This window comes from Erinaceus europaeus, chromosome 11, assembly GCF_950295315.1.
Source record: "Erinaceus europaeus chromosome 11, mEriEur2.1, whole genome shotgun sequence".
Taxonomy (NCBI): Eukaryota; Metazoa; Chordata; class Mammalia; order Eulipotyphla; family Erinaceidae; genus Erinaceus; species Erinaceus europaeus.
In genome coordinates this window covers 87,590,547-87,607,762 of record NC_080172.1, presented here as the reverse complement: position 1 = coordinate 87,607,762, position 17,216 = coordinate 87,590,547, and the positions used below count along the sequence as shown (strand labels likewise).

Sequence of the window (17,216 nt, the reverse complement as noted above, 5' to 3'; positions counted from 1 at the left end):
TAAATTTGACTTGTCTTCTCAGAAACAGAAGGATAAATATGGGATGATCTCACTCATAGGAAGAAGTTGAAAAGCAGAATCAGAAGAGAAAACACCAAGCAGAGCTTGGATTGGAGTTGGGGTATTGCACCAAACTGAAAGACCCTGGGGGTGGGAGGGTAGGGTTCAGGTCCTGGAACATGATGGCAGAGGACCTAGTGGGGCTGCATTGTTATGTGGAAAACTGGGAAATGTTATGCATATACAAACTACTGTATTTACTATTGATTATAAAATATTAATTCCCCCAATAAAGAAATTGAATAAAGTTAAAGTGAAAATAAAATAAAATGAAATTGACTTGTCTGTTTTTTCCCTCTGAGAATTAATTCCCTTTTAATTTCTGATAGAGAAAGAGAGAGAGAGGAGGAGGAATGATGAGACACTGAAGCATTTCCCCACCACTGATGAAACTTTCTCTGGTGCAGGTACTCCCAGTTGGTACTGGAGACTTGAATCTGGATTCTTACACAAGACAGAGTCTTCTTTTTTTCTGAGTGAGCTCCCTTGTGATAACTTATATCTGAGTGTAATTTAATGTTTTCATAAATTTCAACAAATATATATGAAATGAACAAAATGTCATAAATGGCCCTAAAATATAAACACAAATGCACTGACAATATTTAATTATTTTAAAATTATAAAACTTTTTTTCTACTAGAGTTACCACCCCAGAAATATTTTATGGACCCAAAATAGAGAGACAGAGATGCAGAGGAAGAGGGAAAGTTACCACAGCTCTGGATCTTCTTCTAGATTCTTCTGATGCTATGGAGACCAGGCTCAAACTTAGGTTGTGCATTTGACAAGGCACAGACACTGTCCAAGTTAATGGTATTGCCATTCTAGACTAATATCTCTTAAAGGATGACATGCAATTTCAAAATTTTTGCCTTCCAATTTATTATGCAATTATTGTTCTTTGCAGCTATATAAATTATAGTAAACATTTATATGTATAGTTAAAAGGAGAAATAAATAATAAATACTTCTTTTTCCTAATAAGTGAATAAATCAAATAGAGTCATATTGGCTTCTGAAAAAAAAAATGCAATGAATAAACAATGCCAATTTAATCTTTCCTGGTCAAAATACAATTGCAACAGAACTATTTTATACTGTTTAAGCTGGACTTTTCTTTTTCAATATTTTAGAAGGACAAATGATTAATAAACTATGCTGAAATCTGTGTTATCTAAAATGTCTGGTTTAGGGGCTGGGTAAGTGCACCTAGTTGAGTGCACATTTTGTGGTGTGCAAGGACCTAGGTTCGAGCTCCTAATTCCTACCTGCAGGAGCAAATTTTGCAAGTGATGAAGCAGTGCTACATATATCTCTTTTTCTCCCTCTCCACCTCTCCTTTTCCCTGCACTTTCTGGATGTCTCTATTGAATAAATAAGTAAAGATAATAAAATTAAAAAATAAATGTCTGGCTTACGTTACTTTATTTCATGTATGTCTGCTAATATGTTTTTGATGATCTTTGGCTACATTACATGTGAGTAAATATTTTTATACACTAACCATTTTAATATGAGATATCTAATGCTATTTAAGTATTTAGAATAAAATTAGCTATAAATCATAGAATTTTTTCAATTTCACTCACTATTTATAATCATTATTTCATTATTATCACTGACATTTAAAAATACTGCTATTAAAATGTTACTGACAAAATAGCCAGGGGTCTAAAATAAAAATGTGCTATCAAGAAAGTGATTATAAATATTGTTGACTGTAAACCACATATATTTGATCTATTTATACACTTTTCCCATATTTGGGAGCTACTCTTTTCCCTGATCCAGCTTTTTAGCCCTTTTTCCAGCCATGACATCATCTTCCCAGACAATAAACTGGGTGCACCTGCATATCAGATATCAGGCTCAGGCAAAAACTAATAAAGTCATGGATAGGCCCATTGGAATATACCTAAAACAGACCTACTACCTATTTCCAAAATGGAGACCCCAGGTCTTCATCCGTAATATTCTTACCTTTAGGTTCATAATTAGTCAATAATTTGTTCGGCTTTATCCATTAAACCTTTTCAGCCAACAGGTTCTATATGCTACCATGATGCCAACCGGACTTCCCTGGACAGACAACCCCACCAATGTGTCCTGGAGCTCCGATTCCCCAGAGCTCTGCCCCACTAGGGAAAGAGAGAGACAGGCTGGGAGTATGGATCTGCCTGTCAATGCCCATGTTTAGAGGGGAAGCAATTACAGAAGCCAGACCTTCCACCTTTTGCACCCCATAATGACCTGGGTCCATACTCCCAACGGGTTAAAGAATAGGAAAGCTATCAGGGGAGGGGTTGGGATATCGAGTTCTGGTGGTGGTAATTGTGTGGAATTGTACCTATATTCTATGTCAGGGTTTCCACTTTATAAATAATTTTTTTGAAAAAATAAGAATACCCTAAAAATGGATTTGAAGAAGACATTGGGGATACATGAGTTAAGAAAAAAATAGTTTCTAGCACTGGGAGGTGGTATACCTGGTTGAGAGCACATGTTATGATATAGAAGGACTGAGGTTCAAGCCTCCAATGCCCACCTGCAGGGGCAAAGCTTTGCAAGCAGTGAAACAGTGCTGCAGGTGTCTCTCTGTCTCTCCCTCTCTATCTCTCCCTCCCCTCTTGATTTCTGGATGTCTGTATCCAATAAATAAAGATAATTAAAAAAGAAAGTGATTATGTGAATCTTTATTTTCAAGTAATTCATAGTAGTAAATATGCAATAATCAACTGATTAGTCATTTTAAAATTACTGTTTATTTAATATTGATTTACTTTATTCTGTAATACCTTTTATTACAGATCAACTTTAATTAGATTGAGTTTTTATATTAAAAAATTCCACTGGTTTTAATGGTTAATAATTGAATACATGATTAGAAATGTCAGTATTATTCAAGTTTTTAAACACTATGTAAATTTATAATTTCCAAACAAAAACATTGCATCTGAAGTTTTTATTGTAGTAACCTGTATTTAGAATAAATGTTATTTCTTAACTCAAATTGTCCATAAAATTGTAAATTTAGTTTTATAATGAACAAAACAAGTTATAACATTGATTTTTATGAACAATAGTGAAGAAAATTCTTCAAATGAAACATCTGTCCAAACATAGGTAGTGAAATGTTATAAGTAGACTCAGTAGTATCTCAAAAAGTAGAATGATGCTATTATATTCACGAAAACATAATTGCAACTTCTTAGAATGAGAAATGCAAATTTGTGAAATTTAAAATAAGATCTCTAAGGATTTGATGCTCCCAAAATCAACAGACAAAGGACTTTTTTTCTAGAGCGGAGAGACACAAACTAAATCCTGAGCTAGATCTAATCAGCTGCCTACTGTTTAAAATAAAGTTTTATTGGAACATAACTTGGCTCATTCATGTATAACTAATAGGATTATCTTTGGCTATTTAAATAGGTTAATAAATATCACATAGCTCAGAAAACTTAAAAGATTTTGTTTCATTCTTTACAATCTAGAACAATAATCCTAGATCAAAAAATTAGTTGACATCTACCAAGTTGATTAATATGTATTTTATTTCCTCAGCCAATTCACATTGAGTTGTCTGAGGTTTCTAATTTGTGATTGTGTAGGGAATTAATTTTCTCATATATATGAAGATCAGCAGGGTTGTGAACCTTACTGAATCTCATTAAAACTGAATAATGATAGGTCTAGTAAGTAGGCAGAAACAAGTAAAATCCTCAGTGGGATTTTTGTAATTTTTCCTGAGATTTCAGTTCACAAGTGCTTCAAAAATTTAAGATAATACTGTGGTGGAATATTTCAATGCAAATAACAATAAAAAGTAAATTGTATTCTTGAATACATTTCTCTTTTAATTAATTTTTCAGAAACTATAATAAATATTCAACCATTCATTCATTATCTACATAGCTAGGGTTTTATTACTTTATACTGACTTTCTAAAGTATAAATGTATCAATGAGAAATAAAGAGAAAAGAAAGAGCCAGAGCATCACTCTAGCATATATGATGCCAAAGATTGAACTTGGTACCTTAAGCTTGAAAGTCTAATGCTTTGGTCACTATGCCATCTCCCAGGTCACCATGATGACTTTTTCAGATAGAGATAAACCAGGACAAGGAGAAAGGTATCACAGTCCTAAAGTTGCCTCCCATGCTATGGGGACCTGATTCAACTTGGGTTTTATGCCACAAGCAGCAGGAACACTATCCAGGAGAACATTTTATAAACCAACTTTTAAAATTTATTTTTTCATTAAAAAATTATTTACAAAAAGGAAACACTGACAAAAACCATAGTATAAGAGGGGTACAACTCCACACAATTCCCACCACTAGAACTCCATATCCCCTCCCCTCCCCTGATAGCTTTTCTATTCTTTAACCCTCTGGGAGTATAGACCCAGGTCATTGTAGGATGCAGAAGGTGGAAGGTCTGTCTTCTGTAATTGCTTCCCCGCTGAACATGGGCATTGGCAAGCTGATCCATACTCCCAGCATGACTCTCTCTTTCCCTTGTGGGAGGAGGACCTCTGGGGAAGTGGGGCTCCAGAACACATTGGTGGGGGTAATCTGCCCTGAGAAGTCCAGTTGGCATCGTGTTAGCAACTAGAACCTGTATTCTGTTATTTTTTTTCCTTGTCTGGGACCTTGCGCATACACAATTTTACCATTCTGGTGCTATTTTTCATTTATATAGAGAAATGAGAACGAGGAGGAAGAGAAAGAGAGAGAGAGAGAGAGAGAGAGAGAGAGAGAGAGAGGATATACCACAACATATAGTCTTACTTGCCTCTGTGGGATGCACCTGCTAAATGGTATTGGGGACTGAATTTGGGCCACATGCATAACAATGCAGGCAGTCTGTGTGGTGAACTATCTTTTCAGGAAAAATAAAAATTGAATTTCTTGTTTTATTTGACCTTTTAAATAAGAAATCTTTATTATTTTCTTTTCTTTTTTTTTATTTAAGAAAGGATTAGTGAACAAAAGCATAAGGTAGGAGGGGTACAACTCCACACAATTCCCACCACTCAATCCCCATAACCCACCCCTCCCATGGTAGCTTTCCCATTGTCTATCCCTCTGGGAGCATGGACCCAGGGTCATTGAGGGTTGCAGAAGGTAGAAGGTCTGGCTTCTGTAATTGCTTCCTCGCTGAACATGGGTGTTGACTGGTCGGTCCATACCCACAGTCTGCCTCTCTCTTTCCCTAGTAGGGTGTGTCTCTGGGGAAGCTGAGCTCCAGGACACGTTGGTGGGGTCTTCAATCCAGGGAAGCCTAGCCAGCATCCTGGTGGCATCTGGAACCTGGTAATTGAAAAGAGAGTTAACATATGAAGCCAAACAATTTGTTGAGCAATCATGGATCCCAAGCTTGGAATAGTGGAGAGGAAGTGTTAGGGAGGTACTCATGCAAACTCTAGTGTAATCCTGCTTTCAGGTATATATTTTGCAGTAGTTTATGGATACGTGTGCACATAAGCTCTCTCTCACAGAAACTGGTGTATATCTAGGTTATGGGACTTTGTTAGAAAGTGAACTACCTGAGATGAAATTAGAGTGTACTATTAAAGGAAAGGTCTCACCCGAGTAATGAAGCTGAAGGGTTGTCATTCCACACGTGAAGTCTCTGGATACATTCTGAGGTGAAGCATGTTGAGGTAGCAATCGTTGCTTTGGTTAGGTTGTGATCGGCAGATGCAATGTTATTTGGTTTGGATTGGGAGATGCATACGGGAAAGTGGGCCCTATCCAAGGGTTCCAGGACTGGGGGAAGTAGGGGCTCTATAGTGAAGATGTGAGGTTCCTGCTGTCTTAGGGTTCAAAAAGACACTCAATAGTTAATATTATCATCACATTATTTGTTAATTGGGTTAACTTTGAAAAGTCCCTTTGTTATGGTTTGCTGGACAGTACCCAGTATCTTGTATATAGCTGTGCTATTGGAAGCTTCTAATCTACTTGGTCTAGGCTTTTGAGAGAGTCCGCATATCAAATACATAGCCTATATATTAAAAAGATTCAGTTTGTCTTTTGAGAAACTTTGAGACATACAATTGATTTCCCCCTTATATTAATTAGCTACTGATTTATATGTCTACATTTTGCTAGGAGTGTACATAAACACCATTCCCACCACCAAAGGACTGTGACCCATCCCTCCTGCCCACTCCCACCCCCCACTGGCCCAGGAAGCTACATGCCTACCCCTCACCACTGGGTTTTTACTTTGGTGCCCTACATACAATTTGATAAGGTCCTGCTTTTAGTTTCCTTTTCAGATCTTCTTAGTCAGCTTCTGTTGATGAGTGGGATCATCCCATACTCATCTTTATCTTTCTGACTTAGTTCACTTAACATAGTTCCTTCTAGCTCTGTCCAAGATGGGTCAGAGAAGGTGGGTTCATTGTTCTTGATAGCTGCATAGTATTCCATTGTGTATATATACCACAGCTTTCTCAGCCACTCATCTGGTGTTGGGCACCTGGGTTGCTTCCAGGTTTTAGCTATTATGAATTGTGCTGCTATGAACATAGGAGTACACACCTCTTTTTGGTTGGGTGTTATGGAGTCCTTGGGGTATAACCCCAGGAGAGGAATTATTGGGTCATATGGAAGGTCCATGTCTAGCCTTCTGAGAGTTTTCCAGACTGCTCTCTACAGAGGCTGTACCAATATACATTCCCACCAGCAATGTAAAAGGGTTCCTCTGTCCCCACATCCTCTCCAGCATTTGTTGATGCTGTCCTTTTTGATGTACGCCATTCTTACAGGAGTGAGGTGGTACCTTAGTGTTGTCTTAACTTGCATTTCTCTGACAATCAGTGACCTAGAGCAGTTTTTCATATGTTTTGGATCTCCTCTGTGGTGAATGTTTTGTTCATTTCCTCTGCCCATTTTTGGATGGGGTCATTTGCTTTTTTGGTGCTAGGTTTGCTGAGCTCTTTATATATTTTGGTGATTAGTTTCTTGTCTGATGTCTGGCATGTGAAGATCTTCTCCCATTCTGTGAGGGATCTCTGTTTGTTTAATAGTTTCTTTGGATGTGCAGAAGCTTTTCAATTTGATGTAGTCCCATTGGTTTGTTTCTGCTTTGGTCTTCCTTGAAATTGGGTTAGATTCATCAAAGATGTCCTTGAGGTGTATGTGGGAAAGTGTTTTACGAATGTTTTCCTCTAAGTTTTTGATTGTTTCTGGTCTGACATCTAGGTCTTTGATCCATTTGGAGTTGATTTTTGTTTCTGGTGAGATAAAGTGGTTCAATTTAATTCTTCTGCATGTTTCAACCCAGTTTTCCCAGCACCATTTATTGAAGAGAGCCTCCTTTTTCCATTTAATCCTTTGGGCCCCCTTATCAAAGATTAGATGCCCATAGGTGTTGGGATTTACTTCTGGGCTTTCAATTCTGTTCCGCTGGTCTGTATGCCTATTTTTGTTCCAGTACCATGCTGTTTTGATGATGATGGCTTTATAATATAGTTTAAGGTCTGGGAGTGTGATGCCTCCATTTCTGTTTCTTTTCCTTAAGATGGTTTTGGCAATTCTAGGTGTTTTCAGGTTCCAGACAAATGATTGTAGTTTTTTTTCTATTCACTTAAAGAAGTCTGGTGAAACTTTGATGGGTATTGCATTAAATTTGTATATGGCTCTGGGGAGAATATTCATTTTGATGATATTTATTCTTCCAATCCATGAGCATGGGATATCTTTCCATTTCTTGGTATCAGTTTCTATCTCCTTGAGTAGCGACTCATAGTTTTCAGTATACAAGTCTTTCACTTCTTTGGTCAACTTTATTCCTAGGTATTTGATTGATTTTGCTGAAACAGTAAATGGGAGTGATTTCTGGATGTCTTCTTCTTCAGATTTAGTGTTTGCATAAAGAAATGCCACTGATTTTTGTACATTGATTTTGTAGCCTGATACCTTGCTATATTGCCTAACAACTTCCAGTAATTTTCTACTGGATTCTTTAGGTCTTTCTATGTATACTATCATATCATCTGCAAATAGTGAGAGCTTGACTTCTTCCCTTCCAATCTGTATCCATTTGATTTCTTTCTCTTGTCTGATTGCTATGGCAAGAACTTCCAATACTATGTTGAAGAGTAACGGTGACAGTGGACAGCCCTGTCTAGTCCCCGATCTGAGGGGGAATGCTTTCAGCTTCTCTCCATTGAGTATGATGTTGGCTGTAGGTTTGCTATATATAGACTCCACTATCTTGAGGAATTTCCCATCTATTCCCATTTTTTGTAGAGTTTTGAGCATGAACGGTTGTTGGATTTTGTCAACGGCTTTCTCTGCATCTATTGAGATAATCATGTGGTTTTTGGCTTTGCTTTTATTGGTGTGATGAATGACATTGATTGATTTATGGATGTTGAACCAGCCTTGCATTCCTGGGATGAATCCCACTTGGTCATGATGAACAATCTTTTTGATGTGTTGCTGTATCCGGTTGGCCAAGATCTTGTTTAATATTTTGGCATCTATGTTCATCAGAGATATTGGTCTATAGTTTTCCTTTTTTTTCTGTCCCTATGAGGTTTTGGTATCAGGGTGATGTTGGCTTCATAAAAGGTGGAAGGGAGTATTCCTGTTTCTTCAATCTTATGGAATAGCTTAAGAAGTATGGGTATTAACTGTTTCCTGAAAGTTTTGTAGAATTCGTTTGTGAAGCCATCTGGTCCAGGACTTTTGTTGTTGGGGAGATTCTTTATAACGGTTTCAATTTCTTTGTCTGTGATTGGTGCATTTAGATTTTGTAGTTCTTCTTGGTTCAGTTTTGGAAGTGCATAGGTTTCTAGGAATTGTTCCATTTCTTCCAGATTCTCTAGCTTGGTGGCATATAGTTCTTTATAGAAGTTTCGCATAATTCTCTGGATTTCTGTGGTGTCAGTTTTGACATCTTCTGCATCGTTTACAATTCTATTAATTTGAGTCTTCTCTCTTTTTGTTTGGTGAGTCTGGCTAGGGGTTTGTCAATTTTGTTTAATCTTTCAAAGAACCAACATTTGGTTTCATGGATCTTTTGTATGGTTCTTTTATTTTCGATGTTGTTTATTTCTGCTCGAACTTTAGTGATTTCTGTCCTTCTGGTTGCTTTAGGGTTCCTTTGTTCCTCTTCCTCTAAGTCCTTGAGGTGTGTAGTAAGGTTGTTCATTTGGGCTTCTTCTTGGTGTTTAATATGTGATTGTATGGCTATAAGTTTCCCTCTCAGTACTGCTTTCGCTGTGTCCCAAATATTTTGATAGGTTGTGTCTTCATTTTCATTAGTTTCCAGGAACATCTGAATTTCCTGTTTGAGTGAGTCTCTGACCCAGTGGTTCTTAAGGAGCATGTTGTTTAGTTTCCAAATTCTATGTCTTTTAATAATTTTCTGTTTGTTGTTAAAAGTTAGTTTTACTCCACTGTGGTCTGAGAAGATACTTGGGATGATTTCAATGCTCTTGAATTTATTGATGCTGTCTTTGTGGCCTAACATGTGGTCTATCCTTGAGTATGTGTTGTGTGTATTTGAAAAGAAGGTGTATTCCAGTTTTTTGGGGTGGAGGAGTCTGAAAATGTCCAAGAGGTCTAGTCTGTCAATCTCTTCATTCAATTCTCTTGTATCTTTATTGGTTCTCTGCTTTGTTGATCTGTCTAAGTGTGAGAGTGGGGTATTGAAGTCTCCCACTATTATTGTATTACTATTGATGTATTTTTGAAATTCTTTCAGTAGATGCTTAATGTATTTAGATGGTCCCTCGTTGGGTACATAAATGTTAATAATTGTTAAGTCTTCTTGGCTGATTGATCCTCTAATCATTATGTAATGTCCTTGCCTATCTTTTATTACTTTATTTAATTTAAAATCTATCGTGTCTGAGATGAGAATGGCTGTTCCTGCCCTTTTTTGTGGACCGTTAGCTTGTATGATAGTTTTCCATCCTTTCACTTTAAGTCTGTGTTTATCTTGTTGTGACAGATGGGATTCTTGCAAGCAGCATATGGTTGGGTTATGTATTATGATCCATCCCCCCACCCTGTGCCTTTTGATGGGTGAGTTTAAGCCATTGACATTTAATGATATTATGGATTTAATGTATTGTAGTGCCATTGTTCTAAAAAACAATTTGTTTACTCTGATATATTGCAAGTATTATAGTGACGTTCTTGTTTATAAGAGGTCTTTTAGTACCTCTTTCAAGGCCGGCTTGGTGATAGTTTCCTCCTTTAACTGTTGCTTGTCTAAGAAGGTTTTGATCCCTCATCTAGTTTGAATGAAAGTCTAGCAGGATATATTATCCTTGGTTGAAACCCTTTTTCATTCAGGGCTCGATAGATATCTTGCCACTCCCTTCTGGCTTTTAGAGTTTGAGTTGAGTAATCTGCAGATAGTCTTATGGGTTTTCCCCTGTATGTGACTTTTTGTTTCTCTCTTGCAGCCTTTAGGATCCTTTCTTTATCCTTACTACTTCTCATTGTGACTATGATGTGTCTTGGTGTCTTCAGGTCTGGGTTGATTCTGTTTGGTCCTCTCTGGGCCTCTTGAATCTTGATATCCTTTCTGTTATTCTGGTCTGGGAAGTTTTCTTGTATTATTTCCTCTAGAATGTTTGCTTCCCCTTCCTCTCTTTCTTCCTCTGGCAGGCCAATTATGTGAATGTTACTTCTTTTGAGATCATCCCATATGTCTCTGTTGTTGTTTTCAGTGTCTCTCAATCTCTTTTTAAGCTCTTTCACCTCTTTCTTAGTTTTCTCTAGCTCATCCTCTGTCTGACTAATTCTGTTTTCTGCTTCTGTTAGTCTGCTTTCCCTTGCCTCAGCTTCTTTCTTCATTACAGCTATTTCAGCTTTCAGTTCTCTAATTGTCTCAAGATAATCAGTATTTTCCTTGGGGGTCTCAACTGTTGTTTCCCTAATACTGCCATTCCTTTCCTCCAATGTTGTTTTCATTTCTGTGATTAATAAGTTTATTATTGCTTGCATACTTTTCTTATCTATGGTTACTTCTGACTGATTTGTGGTTTCTTCTGGGCACTTGTCTTCATTCATTGGGATAGCAGTTTTATTTGTTTTTAATCTACCCATTTTTTTTTATTTATGTGTTTCTCTCTTTTTTTTATGCTCTGTTGTTCCTCAGTTGTTGTGTTTTGAGCACAAGTAACACTGTACTAAATACCTTTATGACAATTGCACTCACCAACCTCAGGAATTACAGTAGCAACTAAAGTAAGTATTGAAGGAGTTTAATCGTTACCAGTTAGCCAAAAAATTTCTCCAGTCCGTGAAAAAATAGTAACCAAATCCCAGTGAAGAAAGAGAAAAGAAAGAGAGGATAGCAAGAATAGACAGTTATGCAAATCTACTATCCATTGTATATTCTAGGGGTAACAAGAGTGTAAAGGGAACTAGAGCAGAGATACACACATAGAGAGTCCACTCTGGGTCAGATTTCTCCCCCAAAGTAATTCACATATTCAGAAAGGCAAAGAAGAATGAAGTGTATGACAAGATTAAAAAAAAGAGAGAGACATAGAGAGAGATAAGAGAGAGAAAAGGGAGAAGATAAGAAGAAGAGTTGTAATTAAAGAGCAGTGCGATGAACTTCCCAAGTGTGTATCAGTGAATTTAAAAAAAAAAAAAAAAACCCTGTTTGGTGGTATGGGGTATCCTGCTAGTAGCTGGTCACAGGCACTGCTTATGGGGGGGGGGGGCGGTGGGAAGGATGTATGCTTGAAAATTAAAAGGAAGAAAAAAGAATTTTTCCCCCTACTCTAATTCTTAACCCAAATTAAGTTATAGACACCTCCTTGGTGTCACCGCTATGGCCCCTTATTGGCTGGCCTGCTAAAGGCAGAAAATCCTATTGTTTACACGAGATGTGTCCGGAGCTCAAAGGCTAGCTGCTTCTCCGTCCGCCATCTTCCGGGAAACCCCCTCCCCCCCAGACTTTTTTAAAGGATTTCTCAAAAATGAAAACTAGCTCTAAGTCCTTTGATCCAATGAGAGCTATACTCAAGAAGTCTTTGGATCCGCCCTCAGGGTCGCGGTGGACCCTGGACACTCCCAAGAGGAAGCCCCTGAGCTAAAGTGCTCTCTCCGGGTCCTCTGCCCGCCGCGCTCTGCAACCGGCAGAGGAGCCGCCTTCCTGGGCTGGCGGAGGACAATGCCCGGCGCACTTGCCTTGCCCAGCGCCGCCTGGGAATTCTGGAGCCCCGCTAGTCCGTGTCACCTTTACTCTAATTCTTAACCCAAATTAAATTGTAATCACTTCTTTGGTGTCACCCTTTATTGACTGGCCTGCTAAAGGCAGAAAATCCTACCGTTGCCGACGATGCAATCAGAGCACTCGCTGTTAGCGACTTCTCAGTCCACCATCTTCCTAACTCCCCCCCTATTATTTTCTTAAACACACACACACACACAATTATCATAGTGTAAGAAAGATCTCTCACTATGTAGTGGACATGCTTTGCTATACATGGAGCCCACTGTCAAGTCCAATACCATATACAAAATGCTACAACCCTAGAAAATCCTGAACATTGTGTGGTCTCCAGTCTTCTCTCTCTCCTCTATCTCCCTCTCTCTCCCATACACCTTTTTCCCAAATCATAGCAGTCCAGAGCTATTTGAGACCTCTGCTGCACAAAATAAAAATTAAGTTAATAATTAAATTATTAAAAATTGTTATTGTAAAATTCCAGGAGGTGGTTCAATAGATAGAGTGTTGAACTTTTAAGCATGAGGTACTGCATTTTATACCCAACAGTGTATGTACCAGAGTGATGTCTGCTTCTCCTCTTTCTCCTGTATCTCTCATCAATCAATCAACAAAAAATTAGCTCTTTATGGATAGATGTGAACATATGCTTTATCCCATGGAACATGGTCTATATCTAGGTTTTGGGCCTTTGTTGGGAAGTGAACCTCCTGGAATGGAATTAGACAATACCATGAAAGGAAAGGTCTCACCCAAGTAATGAAACTGAAGGGTTGCCATTCCACATCTGAAGTCTCTGGACACAGTCTGAAATGAAGCACGCTGAGCTGGTACTCCTTTCATTGATTAGGTTGAGATCACGGGATGCAATATTATTAACAATGGGAGAGAATGTTCCAACCTCCAAAGGGAGGATGGACAACATACTCTATGCTATACCTGAAGAAGATGGGTAAATATTGTGGCAGCTTAGAATATTCCAACTCATGACCACAGAATGTGAGCTCAGATCTACAGGGATGCAGAGGTCACATAGGCTCCTAAGATGAATATGAGGCCCAGATCACATCAAATTGATTGGGTTTACTGTTGGTCTATATTGCAAATTATGAATTATTTTCTTCTACTCCTAAAGATTTTCTGTTTTCTATCAGTGACAGATACCCTACCAATAAATGGATTAAGCTAGGTACTTTCCATGGAAGAGATGAGAGGAATGTCCAGAGTTTCCCTTTAGATGAACAGATGTATGCAAAATATGTGAAGATGTTCATCAAATACATAAAGATGGAGTTGGTATCACGTTTTGGATCAGAGCACTTTTGTCCATTTTGTCTTATAAGGGTGTTTGGCACTAGCATGGTGAAGGAATATGTAGAAATTGCAGATTCCCAGTATCAGTCAGAGCGTCAGGAACTACTTGATGGGGATTATGATTATCCACTAGATTATAATACTGGAGAGGACAAATCCTCAAAAAAATCCCCTGGGATCTGCTACAAATGCCATTCTAAATATGGTGAATATTGCCACTAATATTCTGGGAGCAAAATCTGAAGGCCTGACAGAAGGCAATAAAAGTAAATATGAGAATGCCACTGCCACAACTGCACTGAAAATGTCTGAGTCAGCTCCTGCCTTGAGTCCAGTTCCAGCACCTGAGTCTGTGATCACTGATGGACATGAACATGAAATTTAATTATCAGCACTGGATGCCTCAAATGAAAGTCCAATTGTACAGCTAGTTCAGGAGGAAGAGGAGGAGACCAGCCCATCCACAGTTACCCTATTGGGTAGCAGTGAACAGGAGGATGAATAATCATCCTGGTTCCAATCAGAGACGCAAATATTTTGCAGTGAACTGACCACAATTTGTTGTATTTCAAGTTTTTCAGAATATTTATATAAATGGTGTTCAGTCAGAGTTGCCTTTTATCATCAATGCAGTAGAACTTCTTTGAGTAAACACAAAGATTACATTACAGCTCAACCACCATTACTACATCCTGTAGAATCAGCGGATGCTTCAGTATTGCCACTTCCAAGTGGAGAATTGGACAGGAAAATTAAGGAAAGGGAAGCTGAAAGTGTTGTTTTAAGTAGTCCCAGTCAAGGCAGCTTGATTAATCACACTGTTGATGTAATTGAACTTGAACCAAGCCATCCACCAACTCTTTCATAGTTTCTTCTTTTAGATGTTACTCCTGAAATAAGTTACTTACCTAAAACAGAAGTACCTGAGTCTGCTAAATATGAAACAGGGCATACAGTATCACAAGTGATTCCCCAAGAGAGTGTTGTTGAAGGTGATAATGAAACAGAAATGAAGTCCGAGAGTTTCAGTTCTATAGAAAAGCCAACTGCAACCTATGAAACAAATCAAGTGAACAAAGTCATGGGTAATATTGTAAAAGAAAAGATGAACTCCAAGCAAATCATTACAGAGCTAACTGAAACTATAGTGTCACCTATAAACACAGCTGCTGTGGTAGACAGTGAAGACGGTGAAGCCAAAACCAACATAGCTGACACACCAAAGCAAATTTTGACTCCTCCTATGGATTCATCTGCATTACCTCAAGTGAATGAGGAGGAAGTACATAGGATAGGGGCTGGGGAGAAGTAAAAAGCATGCTTTCTCAGAAGTATCAAGCTTGTAACTAACCAGTGGGGATTAAACCAATGCCCTGTAGGCAGGGCGGGTCTCAGGTAAAGCAGTGATTATGTAAATAGACCACAGCCTTAAGCAATGCAAGTGAACCTAACAAATGATCAAAACAGAAGGGATCTTAGAAGCAGGATTAGAAGCAGACCAACAGTTTACAGTCAACAATATTTATACACATTTCCCATATTAGGGAGCTATTCTCTTCCCTGATCTAACTTGCTGGTCCTTTTTTCAGTCATGACATAATCTCCCCAGACAATAACTTCTATCCACCTGCATATCATATTCAGGCTCAGGGTGAAAAGCAAACAAACAAAAAACTAGAATAGCCAAAGGCTCTTTAGAATATAACTAAAATATGTCTACTATTAGGGAGTCTGGTGGTAGTGCAGCGGGTTCAGTGCAGGTGGCACAAAGCGCAAGAACCAGCATATAGATCCTAGTTCAAGCCTCTGGCTCCCCACCTGAAGGGCTATGGCTTCTCAGAAGGTGAAGCAGGTCTGCAGGTGTCTATCTTTCTCTCCCCCTCTCTTTCTTCCCCTCCTCTCTCTATTTCTCTCTGTTCTATCCAACAACAATGACATCAATAACTACAATTAAAAAAAAATACAAGGGCAACAAAAGGGAATACATATGCCTACTAGCTATCTACAAAATGTAGGACTTCCCCACTCTTCATCTGCACTATTCCAGCCTTTAGGTCTATGATTCGTCAACAATTTATTTGGCTTTGTATATTAACTCTTTTTAACCATCTGATACTAGCATGATGCCCACAAGAATTCCCTGGACTGATAACCCCACCAATGTGTCCTGGAGTTCTGCTCCGCCAGAACCCCTCCCCACTAGGGAAAGAAAGAGAGATGGTAGGAGTATGGATAGACCAGTCAATGCCCATATTCAGCTGGAAAACAATTACAGAAGTCAGACAAGAACTGTGACATCATTGAATTAGTAGTTTTACATCAATTTTTAACTTCTTTCTTGGAGTAACTTAAGAAAATGTCAGTTTGTCAATGAAATCAAGATTACATGCCTAAAACTGACTTTTAGGAGAACCTTTGAAAGACTAAGTGCTCATATATTCCTTGTCAACTAGTTAAAATAAATAGTTACTGAGTGTATGATTTGACTTCAATCTCCTTGATACTAGAAGCAGAGAAAACCTTCAAAGGAACTTAAAAGAGAACACTTTTTAAATGTGATTTTTGGAAGAGAAGGAAAATTCTCTTGAGTTGAAAATATATGTGGAATTGAATTACATGAGTTAAAACTCTGATGAAATTGCTAATTTACAGGAACAAAGGAGTTTCCAGAAGATACTGTCTCAGATCCTCTTAGCTCACATACAAGTGAAAGATATAGCACATCCCATAGCTACTGGATTGTTTTCAGATACATGAATAATCAAATGCTCAAGTATTGAATAGCACAGGGAAATTTCAATTAAAAATAAATTTAAAACCTTAAAAAAGTTATATAAATGATTTCATACAGGGATAGATAGCATAGTGTTTATATAAAGAGATTCTCACGCTTCAGGCTCTGAAGCCCCACTTTCAAACCCCTACATCACCATAAGCCCAAACTGAGCAATGCTTTTGTCAAAACATCACAAATAAAAACACCTATATTGATTTAAATACTGTTGTAAAAGTGAAAGATAAGAAAGTATAATTTAAAAATATCTTACTTAGCTGAAATAATGTGTACTTTTTGTGATTCAAATAACTTCCACGAGAATAAGCATAAAATGGTCACTGTGTTTTATACTTTTAGTTTAGTAAAAAACCATCTTATGACAGAACTGAGATTTTCTATAATATAGAGATTAATTATTCAGCATTGGAAATGCTACATTATTAATAAAGTTATTATTTTTAAAATGGGAATGAAGTAGCTTATATTTCTATATAGAATATAATTAGTGGGGTAATATAATTAGTGGTAGCGCAGAGGGTTTTATCGCACTTGGTGAAGCGAAAGGACCTGTGTGGTGAAGCATAATGACTGTTGTAATGATGCCAGTTGGAGACTCCCGCTCCCCACCTGCAGGGGAGTCACTTCACAAGCAGTGAAGCAGGTCTGCAGGTGTCTATTTTTCTATCCCCCTCCCTGTCTTCCCCTCCTCTCTCCATTTCTCTCTGTCCTATCCAACAATGACGACATTAATAACAATAAAACAAGGACAACAAAAGGGAGGAATAAATATTTTACAAAAGAATATAATTAGTAGACTTTTTAGAAAGATTTTTTTCAACACAT

At 37.9% G+C, this 17,216-nt stretch overlaps 1 pseudogene; it reads left to right on the top strand.

Moving 5' to 3' along the window:
* Positions 1-13,372: 13,372 nt before the first annotated feature.
* LOC103127722 (SUN domain-containing ossification factor-like) lies at positions 13,373-14,909 on the top strand (annotated as a pseudogene).
* The last annotated feature ends 2,307 nt before the right edge of the window (positions 14,910-17,216 follow it).